Below are 11,978 nucleotides of genomic sequence, written 5' to 3'. Positions count from 1 at the left end.
AGAAACTCTGTTAGTAATTGTTCCAGATGACTGTTGCTGAAGTTGGAATTTTATCTGGCATGACCAAGTGGAATGATATCAATAAGGAAACATCTCAGTGTGGTTATACTAAATATATGCACTCTTGAAACACTGCTCATCCAATCAGATTACTGAACATGAAATACCTGTTGTAATACGTAACACATCTCTATGCATTTACCCAATGACATATGTTTGTTCTGGATTAAGAATAAAGTCTGTGATGAGAATGTGGCCATGTGGGTTCTGTCTTCAAACAAAATCAGCCATCCTATTTACTGTATCAGCTTTCCTATATGAGTTCACATTTCAGCCCTGCATTGAACCGTAGACTTGGCCTTTGATATAAATATCTGTCCAGTGGAGCACCACCTTCTCTTGATTTAGTTTGATAAATTACTCAAGAATTTAAGAGGGTTACCCACTCATCCCAACCAGGGCTATTCTATTTTGGCCAGTCACTTATCTTTTTTCACACAGAATGAATTAGCTGACATTATTCAGTTGTCCTGTGGTCACATTCTGGCTTGAATTTCAGACAGATAATGAAATACATGAATGACCTTTGGATCACATGATGGATGAAAAGAAAAATTTAACCAGGCAGGCCCGAATCGCTGGTTAATTATGGCTTTGCTTTGGATTAGATTTCATAGGACAAAGAGAGAGAGAGAGAGAGAGAGAGAGAGAGACAGAGACAGAGAGAGAGAGAAATGCCATCCATTTTATTCAGGATTGTACTTTTAGCTACATTTCAGATGCCTATATATTTTAGGTCACACTGAGAAATTATGTTCAAATAACAGATTTGTGCTATAGACATGGTGAAGCAGAGTATTTATATAAAGAAAGGATCACTTTTAGCCTGAGGACACACACAAACACACACACCACGGAGCAGATCAGTGATAGAATTCTTTGTTAAATCTAGTGTAGCTGGAAATGCAACATCTGTTTCCTCGAGATAGCATTTAGCAGAATGAAAGGCTACATACTTTAGTTCAGCAGTAAGAAGGCAATCTTTGGGACACATACACATAAATATACGGCATCTGCATGCGGACACCTCTCCTCCTCCTCTCTGAGAATCAGCCACATTCCTCTTACAGGATGGACTTGCTTCCGCCAGGGAATTTCCAGTGCTGTGATCAGTCTTCGCTCCAGTGTGTGCTCTTCACTCCAGTTATATTTTTCACTGGAATTGGTGTTTAGGGTAAAAGCCTTGGTAGCAAGCAAGTGTTGATGTGAGTTTAAAGTATGCAGTCTCCTTAATTCTACATTAGCAAGAAAATATGCTTGAAAATGTTGTAAAATAATTTTAATTTCCATTGACAACATTTGGCAAATACCTTTGTCAGATATAATTACTTACAGTTAAAATTTGTTTAAGTGAACAATGTGAATGTGTAATTCAATCCCACTATCTCTAGCAGTATCTGTACTTAGATTTGAACTTATTTTTTTTAGTGTTTTTCATTTAAGATAAATAAAAACCATACAACCATGCACTCCGGAACAGCAGAAAAACCCAGAGCGGTCAGCATGCTCTGTTTTTTTAGCCATCCATCCATTGAGAAACCGCTGTTGTTCAACTAGGGACCGTGGAGGCCAAAGGTGACCATTGTATTTATTCCCATTTTTACGACCGTGGAAAGACCACTGGTCAACATTTATAAACTATGGCCAATTTGAGAACACCAATTAGCCTTATCTGCATGTCTTTGTGCTGTGGAAGAAACCTGAGTACCCGGAGTGAACAAACCAAGCACAGGAAGAACATGCAAACTCCATGCGCACTGCGCCACATTTTTTAACCATGTTTTATTAATAATTTGTTTGTGCCTGCCTGCATAATTTTAAAATTCAGTTGGGTCTTTTTTCCTGCAAAATAGGAACAACTTAGTATTTTAATTTTAAGTCAGTTTCTAAGGAAGATGTGGATGCATCATACAATGTGGTCATTAGGTTAATGTAAGCTTCTGAAAACCTCTGGCTTGTGCAGCTTTTTGGTTTGCCCTACATGATCCCAGTCCCGATGCACACCTCTCATCTCAGCCAGATGTACAAATAGTACAAATATTTTGCAAAGATGAAAAAGGTGTGATCCAGGTTTAGTGTGTGTTTATTTGCTTGGTAAAGAGACGAATCTTCACTCTTTAAATATACACAACCACGACCTGGATGCCAGGATAGAGAAGAGTCTTGATGCATGTCTTCCTTGCGTCTTAGGGGTGAGGATTGTTGAGTTCAGTTAATCCATGTTTGTCTTATGGGATGGGGTTTGAGTAGATCCCTGAGCTGGGAGAAGGCTGTTCTGATTTTGGCTCTGTGTGCAAGCAGCAGGGTTTTAAATCTGATATGAGCAGCTACATGAAACTAGTGAAAGGATAAAAGAAATGGAGTGATCTGGAACAGAACAATAGGGAATGTTAAAATAACACAAAACAAGGAGCAAGATTACATCAATCATTAACTTTTTTTTTCTTTCATAGGAACAATTCTTCTCATGTGGTGTTGGTTTGCTTCTTTGTGGCCAAAGAGAGAATTTAAGCACAGGACTTCAGTTCAATTAACTGTTTCTTTCCCCTCTGAAAGACTGCAGTTGCTCTTTGCCACTCAATCATTTCTTCTCTCAGGAGCAAAGTGTGGACAACTTCAGTTTAAAATAGTGGTGTCATTTTTCCGGCAGCAAAGCAGAACAAATCAATAATGTCTCTGTATTTTACAGTTATACCTTGGGTACGCTTGCTAAAAAAAGGAAATAGAGGCAAAGGTGGACCTAAGGTGGAACCCTATAATGAATCATGCATGGGGGAAACAGTGCACTGACAGTGAAAGGCAGAGATGAGAACACAGATGACAGTGTGTTTCGGGGTATGGAAAGCATTATGCTCTGACCTGAGCTTTAACCTTGTCCTTCCTTAACAGCCCAGAGGTTTTTCAAATCTCCATGCTTCTTTCAGGGATCTGATTACAGACACTGCTTGAACTTATCTTTTTATCAGATCTTTCGGGTCGAATTAATTTGTAGCACTTTGAGATTTGCTTCAAATATAAAGTGCATTATAAATAAAATGTATTATTATTATTATCATTATTATTATTATTATTATTACTGCTTGAAAAATTTCCAATCTCACTGCTTATACACGTTACAAGTAATTAATGACACCGGTCTCTACTAGTACACTAAACGTGATTATGACAGGAAGTTGTTTTTCTGCTTCCAACAATGTACTTATACCTAAGGGGAACTCTGGAACAATATGTGGAGTACAGGAAGGGAGAGAGGATGGCAGATTAATAAATAATTCACCTCTGATAACGCAAAGGGTTCTTTAGTCTCTTTAGTTGCATAAAACATTTTATTTAACTATAAGATCATTATGAAGACTGTACTTTTTAAAATATGCATGTCTGACACAAACTAACGAATTAAAATATACAAGTATAAAATACTGGATGGTAACTCAATTTATGTTCCTGCTGTGGAACTTTTTCTTTAATGCTGGCCTATTCCCTTGGGACAGCTTAAGCTAAAGAGGGAACGGAAACGATTAAATGCCAGTGAAGTGAGTGCACCTAAAGCGCCCCTTAAAATCTGTTAATCAGTAACAGTGAAAAAGCTTAAGGAAGCCCAGATGGAATCTCATAAAGTCTGCATTCTCCCTAATTAACATCTTAATCAACATAGAAGCAGTGCAGTGTAGTCAAGGGTGTTCTTCAAAATACTTCTTTAATGCCACAAGGGTCAGCAAATGAGAATCCTGGTGAGATTTAAAGGCTCTACGATCTTGTAGCTCCAAGCAAAGCGCGTGTCACCCCATGCTACACTCCTAACACCATTCTGGAGTTATCACAAGACAAGTCCAAAGTCTGCTTTAGACAGTCCATTGAAACACACTGTTCTTACAGTCCAGACTGTCACACGATGTTTGAGAGAAAAAAAAGAAATTACTCGCACAAGCTGATGTAAAGTACTTTAGAGATCCCAAAGTGAAAAAAAGTTTGCAGTGTTCTAGGGAAATCTAACATTTATGCAACCTTCACATGGGAACCAACGTGAACCAACCAACAGTCTTTTATACTCCATACACTCTTTCTAGACCCCATACAAAAGTAGAAAGGTTCCATCACTGACCAGATAGTATTTCTTCAGCACAGCAATGACACTAGCAGTGGTAGTGCGATGGTAATGTGTGGGCACATGAACAATTTTTTTAACACCTCAGTATCACTGTTTACCAACCAAAAATATGAAGCTTATAGCAGTTCTGTGGATAAACACTGATATTAATACAGGCATGCAAAAATTGGGCAAAAAAACTGACCTATTTTTTTAACTTGACACTGAGAAGATGGACTAACAAATCTATGCTAAAATGCAAAAAAAAAAAAAAAAAAGGAATGTTACTGTACCTGTTTAGCTCATACCATCATATCATGCACTACTAATACACAACATGTGACTGAGATGTCAATCAAGATTTTAGAGCAGTTTTAGTAGATTTTGCCATAAGGATTGTTGTTCTGTCGTAGTATTAACTCATGTCATGTCTAAGTTTCTTTTCTGTAATTAGAAATAAACGTTATTTACATACTGTAGTAGCATTAAAACAATACATTTATACAAATACTGTAGTGGTTTAAATGTTATAAACACACATATAAAAGTTGTTTTTTATTTTTTATTTTTTTGGGGGGATGTCAGTACAGTGTGTTCACATCTCTATCAGATAACTTTAATGCGAACTGAATCACAGACCACAGAGGTATAGAAAAAGATGGAGGTACGGCATGGAAGAGTTCTTACTCCCCACAGAGCGGTGCAAAGATAAAAAGCCACAAGTAGAGGAAGTGTTTATCAAAGGTCAGCAATAGTGCATAAACTCAAGAGAGTGAGGGGCCTTGGATTCCCATCGAGAGCTCCATCTGCACTGATGGTATGCTGCTTTTAAACAGCATTACAGTACTTAAGGACCTTGGAGTTCTTATTAACCTGTGAAGTAAAATTCTAAAGCATCTTATATGTCTACAATGAGTCTTAAAATAAAGGGATTGATGTTGACAAAGATATTTTTTAACGTGATTATCCAACATTATGCTTAAATCCAAAGTCAGACTTAATTTGAATATATATATTTTTTTTTAAACCAAACCAAACAAACATCCATGGCCATCCATCTGTACAAGGCATGGAATCTATCTGGCAGCAGTAAAGCATTCATCACACAGCCCATTGTATGCATTTCACAGCAATAACTTTCGTTATATAAGACATGATGTTTAATGGGGTACACATAAATAAAGACGATATAACCTGTGACCCCGCTACTTGAACTTCCTGTCTGTCCTCATGACCTCTAGACAGAATGAATAATGGAGGCAGGGTGTATGCTGAACCATGCCTCATTACAAGAACAAGATCCAGATCATTTGATTTTCACAGGTCTGGCAAGGATAATCAAATCTGAACTCTATATGCAGTAAATATATTTATTAAAAGTTGATAACTGATCAAGCTACCATGTGAGTTGGATAAAAACATTTGCTTGCAGCTCCTGCAAGCATGAGGGTAGAGCTTTTCTGAGCAATAGTTTTGTTGGCTTATAGTTTTTGACACAAGTATTGGCATGATAGGAGGTGTGAGTGGTCCATGTGAGTCACAGCGTCTGTGCCTATGAAGAAGTGGCAAGTACAATCCAAAAGTGTAGACAGCCAAAGTTAGTACTCTTAGTTCTCTCCAGTGGATCTATTGGAGAGATCCCAGCTATTTACACATCCATAGATTCTTCCTTAAACTTCATGGTGTGCGTTTTACTGGAAAGTACAAAGTTTCTTCCAGCCTTAGGCTGGACATTTTCAAGAGTCAGGCCATGGAGAGAGAACCTGGCACTTTCCAGTGCAGCTTTGCGCCAGGAATTATTCACACTTGTTCAATTGAGTGCAGTCATATAGGCAATAGACCAAGTAATAAGTTTGTTTTTGTGTTTAAAATGTTTTAGTACTGCCAGAAAAATGACTAGCAAACCTATTATATCTTGGTTTAATTAGACGAATATGCAATGTGAATTTATTTTACAAAAAAATTACAATGATAATTGAAAATAATAGTCAGAGTTTTATTAAATAATGACATTTTGACTTTTCATCTTTTTTAGAATAACACTACAGTACTTTACCCTTTCCTTAACACTTGAAAACTTTTCCCAGACACTATAAATAAAGAAGAACCTCTCTTTAACCTTTTTTTAAAAAGATCAAAGAAAGAAAAATGTAACATTTACAGAACTTCACAGTCGAACCACAGCATACAATCTGCAGATTACCTACAGCAGCCTGTTGGCCTGCACCCTCTTTACAGCCTTACAGCCATCACTAAGGACCAGAGAACAGGAAGTGCAGCTGGCAGGGCTTCAGAAGAGCACAGTAACTGGTTCTGCTCTCCTCAGCTTTATGGAGGCCAGCAGCACGTGGCCTGCTTCTCCTGATGACTTGACCATGCAACTTGGAGGAATGTTTCCCTAGATCAGTTCATGGCTTCAGAAAGCAAATGAAATTGTTTTTAAGCACTAACCTATGAGGCTCTGAGTATAAGGTACAAAGAGCATGAAAGCCCTTGTGAATTAAGAGCACAGCTCACTCATCAGTGAAGAGCAGTAAAGGAGGAAAACTAGACAAAACAGAAGCTGTCTGTATTCCTGTGGGACTTAAAGACTCACAGCAGGTGAGGAGTGCTGCTCATGTCATTATATAAACAGAGGAGCTAGGATCTGCGAACTGCCAAACCTATGTAAATGACATACATACTGTAAGAAGAACCTTCTACCTTGTAATATTCATTATTTAGTTGCTTAGAGTGTTGTAGGGTGTTATACAGTACCAGTATGTACAGTTAAGTGGAGACCAAATTGAATGGATTAAGTAGATGCTAATAATGGGAATAATACAGCAGCTGATAATGGACTGACTGGACTTCTTCTAAACTGGCCTTGACACAACATCCTCTCAGCTTAGTGGTTTAAAACCCCTTCTGCTCCAAAAACGCAAACTAAGCTCTTTATGTGAAGACTACTATGCTAGTTCCTGTTCTTTACTTTTTACGGTACGTGCAGGAAATCCAAAGGGCCCTTTCTCTTTGTGTGGCCTGATTACAATGCACAGCCAAGGCACATTGAGATTACGTTTTTTTGGCAGGTACCGTATGAAGCACCAGTCCACACCACAGAGAGGAACCTTACTTCTAGTCCAACTATACTGGAACACACTACGATCTTTAGAAACCTTGATGGTTCTCTGGTTGTCCATCAAGAATAAAACAGAGCATATCAGAAAAGGATCCAAGTAAAACTTTAGTGGAGGCCAACAACCCTCAATTACCCAATAAACCTGTAGAGGATCATTGCTGAACACTTTTATTATTAAATGTTTGAACATAACAGTATATTCAATGAAAGAAAGACATGCAGGAGACATTTAGTCTTTGCGTTGGAAATGATGTTAAAATATTACCATGATGAGGTACTGTATATTAGAATAATGAGGTAGGATTGTGAATACAAGGATTTACTTATTATTTACTCCATCAAAAGACTCATTTCTTATTTAGTTCCCTTACACCTATGATGTGAAAACTGCAGAAGAATCATGTGGAGCAATTACAAGTATGATTTGACTTAATGGAGACAGTTTAAAAGGTTATTACAAATGTTTAATAACAAGCAAATATGGTGTCACATTAATCATGATAATGTAATTAATAATGAAAATGTCACTCTACTGTGTTATATAACCAATACGTGGAAATAACTGCTTGCAGAGTTTGCTTGTGCAACACTTCCTCTGCAGTAGCAGCACCCTTGTGATTTTTTCTGAAGATGGGTAATTTGTTAATTATTAAAGCATTATTGTTTTTTCTTGCATGTTGCCACTAATCATGCTCAACTCTTCACATATTTGTAGTAAGCATTATTATGGAATGATACTGCCTTTTTTTTTTACATAAATGTGTGTGTGTGTGTGTGTGTGTGTAGGTGTGTGTGTGTGTGTGTGTTTCAGGCATCACAAGTTTATAAAGAGACATCATTCAGACACATTTTTTGCTGAGTAAAAGAGAGAGATCTTTTCTGCATGCTACATCTGAGTATTGATTGTGCTGCAGGTACAGCTTCATCTGCGTATCATTTGTTGGATACCCTTATGCTTGCTAACCCACTTCCTTCCTTCTGGTTGCTGTCAGCCAGACAGATGCTCTTCTGACTCTGCATAAGGTGACAAGTGTAATCCAGGACATTGTACAGACTGCTCACAAGCCTTCAGCGACAATTAATCATTTAAAGTTTTTTACATAAAAAATGGGGACTGGATATGAGAAGCTGGGCATCATTGAATATAATATCACTAACAAGAAAATTACGTTTTGTTAATAAATGTTAATCATCTCCAGAATTATTGGCATTGTTGGTAAATATGAGAGAAATCTAATCTATATTAAAGGTTCATTTAATAAGCCTTCAACAATTATTTATCCATCCATCCATCTTCAACCGCGGGGCAATTATTATTATTTTTCATTATATATTTATTATTTATTTATTTAATTAATTATTTATTATTTATTAAATATGTGCCAAAACTAATTAGAGAACATAGGGCATAACAATAGGCGGCACGGTTGTGTAGTGTTTAGCACTGTCCCCTTGCACCTCCAGGGTTCGGGTTCGATTCTCGACTAGGTTTGATTCCCATCTCTGTGTGCATGGAGTTTGTATGTTCTCCCTGTGCTTGGTGGGTTTCCTCCGGGTACTCCGGTTTTCTCCCACAGTCCAAAGACATGCAGGTTAGGCTAATTGGCATCCCAAATTGCCCGTAATGTGTGAATGAGTGTGTGTGCCCTGAGATGAATTGGCACCCTGAAGAGATTATTATAAAAGCAGAAAAATGGAAATTATTCCATATATTAATTTAGGAAAACTTGGAATTTATGGGTAAAACATAAGAGCAATCTTCCTGTGAAAAGAAATAGAACACAATAATTCCTGCTCATTTTATTCGCTCACCTGCCTTCCAGTAAGAATGAGCTAAATCACTGGCTTTATTTCAGGTTATAATTGACAAAAAAAAAAAAAATCCCCCAGCTCTAACGTGTTAATAGTTCATTATACAGTAGAACTTGGGTAGGATGTATTATTTAGTAGTGAATAAATAAAATTACATTGGTGATACATAAATAATGCTACCATTTTCATGGTAGGACAAAAGTAACAAAAAAGATAACAAATAACTGGGTGAGATTTTTTTTCTTTCTTTTAGAGTCAAAAATAAAAGCTTCTTATAGGATCTGTCTTTTTATTTTTGGACCTTTAAAGCTCACCACTGCCACCTATTGATCAAAATCACAATTAGCACATCATTGTGTGTATCTCCCCGTTAGTCTTAGAATAAAATAAACTGTAACAAATTTACTGTATATAAATAAATAAATAAATTATTAAACAAGTATGCAGCAAGTTTATAAATAAAAAGCTCTCTCTCTATATTTTTTATCCAATACTATTAATATGTAATGTGCTTAAACATTTTTTAAATTATTTTTTAAACAAATTTACTCAGGTAAACACTAAAACGTTTGGGAAATTTCTTAAAAATAGAAAAACAAAACAAAAACATTTTGATACCATATCTGCCACACATTCTGTATGCCCCAGTTACTGCCACCCCACTCAATCTTTTTCTTGCCAGCAGAGAGCAACAGAGATCCCCTCCTGTGGCCTTTCTTGTGGACTCTCCTGCGCAGTTCATCCCTCAGTTTTTTAATGGAATTTAAGTAATTTTAACAATCCAGTTAAAATATTCAGATTTCCACTTACAATCTTACAGTACTTCACAAAGTGCATGATACTAGGTGTCCTACCAACATTCTCATAACCACTTAAACAATATCATCACAGATCCTCAACCATACAGGAGATCCTGTAGGGCAATTTGGTTACTTTTCGTATCACGCTTTTTGAGTGTTTGTTGGCAAAAATGTCAACTGTTGTCTCATAACCATTGACTGAACAATGAACCCCAAAATACAATTCAAATTTTTTGTCTTAAGCTTCCTCACGTGTCACAGGTTTGTTGAAGAAACTAGGAGTACATGATATAAGCACAAAAAAATCTATCATGTAATGTACATGAACATGGCATGGATAAAAAAAATCAACCACACTACTCACAACAGAAACTAGACAAGGAGTATGTAAAATTGTCACTTAAATACTCATTACACCATGAACAGATTCTTGACTGTGAATATAGTAGCACAATTAACATGCTAGCTATACTGAATGTTTTACAAAGACTGACAATAAAACTTACAGACCACTTGACAATAGAAAACACAAACCAGCCTAGCTGGAAAGACTTCTGCAGGAGATGAAGCTCCTGGGGATAGTAAATGCATATAGTTTTGGGCAAAAACTACAGACAACTAATCTGAAGCTAATTCTTGTTCTCATTGACTATGGCTTGTGAATGGACTGACTGAGATTGCCACACACCGAAGGTGAGATAATGATGCAGCTTATGATCCCAGTGGGCTGGCCAGGGGTATAGCACAGAACTCCGATCCCTACACATAAGCAGTCTCATTGGGCCCCTTCCTTACTTGATCCATATCTCACACTGTTTATTTCAGGCTTTCAAGGACCCTCCCACCATTTCTGCCCTGATTAGTCAGTCCTACATTTCCCCTCACTATGACACACTGCTAGGATTGGGTATTAACATGAGGTTTAAGAATACATATTTTGTATATATCCTACACGTTGGTCTGACCTTGGGAACAAAAAAGGAAAAAACGATACTAAATAACTAAATTGATAAATTTTCATTTCATTATAAACTTGTAATTAGCGGTGAAAACGTCAGTGTAAGCTTTTTTAGACATACTGTATGCAAGCAACAGGTTTTGGAAAAGTGATTAGATTATTTTTTATGCACAAACACACAATAAACGGGAACACAGCTGACAAAAACTCTTTAAGATATCCATGATTATGTATGTAGCTAGTTTACACATTAAGTTGATGCTGAGTCATGAGTTATTTGTGTTATGTGAGGCAGTAAAGGGGACAGGAGCAGAGCTAGGGGTGATTACTGCACTGTTTCCACCCTCTGTCCCTGCCTGAACCTCTGATAGGAATGTACAGTCTTTATCAGCCTACAGTGTATGTGACCCAGTTGATCCCCTCCCATTCTGGTAAACTGTGATAGATCAAAATCTTGGCACACATACCATTATTTTCAGGTTTTTCTTCCTAGTTTAGGGCACTAACAGAACCTAATAATGTTCATTACACACTCTGCAACGGTTTTCTTAATGTAAAGAACTGATATTTGATTTAATTATACTTGCTGAAATGTTTCCTGAATACTTATAAGAATTAGTAATATATTTTTATTTTAAATGATGTTTACCTGGACTGCTTGAACACGTTTGAGTTGTCTTTCATTTTTTTTTTTTACAGTGTCTCCTTTATTAGTGTTGAAATTATGTCCCGTATTAAGTATAAAAATATGAAGATATTATGCATTATGATGATTGTACAGGAAATTAAGGTCGTTAATGAATTTTTATTTCACTGTTTGTACTTGCAGTTTATTACCATAGTCCACAGCTTCTCTTCTCTAACACACACACACAGCCTCAGGAAGGGCTGGGGTTTAGCTGAACTGTTTGGATCTGGTGCATTTTACAGCAGAAAATGTGCAGGACATGACATATTTTTAATATGCAATTTCTTTTAAACTGCCTTATTCAGGGAGATTTTTTTTTTTCTTCTGTGTCATTTGAATTGTTTTAACGTGTTTTCGGGCAGATCAGTGTGCAACTGCTGCGAACATGTAAAAGAGGCATTTTTATATACAATACACTGTAACTAATAGCCTATAGCCTTATAGCCTTATCA

This window comes from Clarias gariepinus, chromosome 14 (genome assembly GCF_024256425.1).
Source record: "Clarias gariepinus isolate MV-2021 ecotype Netherlands chromosome 14, CGAR_prim_01v2, whole genome shotgun sequence".
Classification (NCBI taxonomy): domain Eukaryota; kingdom Metazoa; phylum Chordata; class Actinopteri; order Siluriformes; family Clariidae; genus Clarias; species Clarias gariepinus.
The sequence above is the reverse complement of the archived record's forward strand: the minus strand, read 5'-3'. Positions refer to the sequence as shown.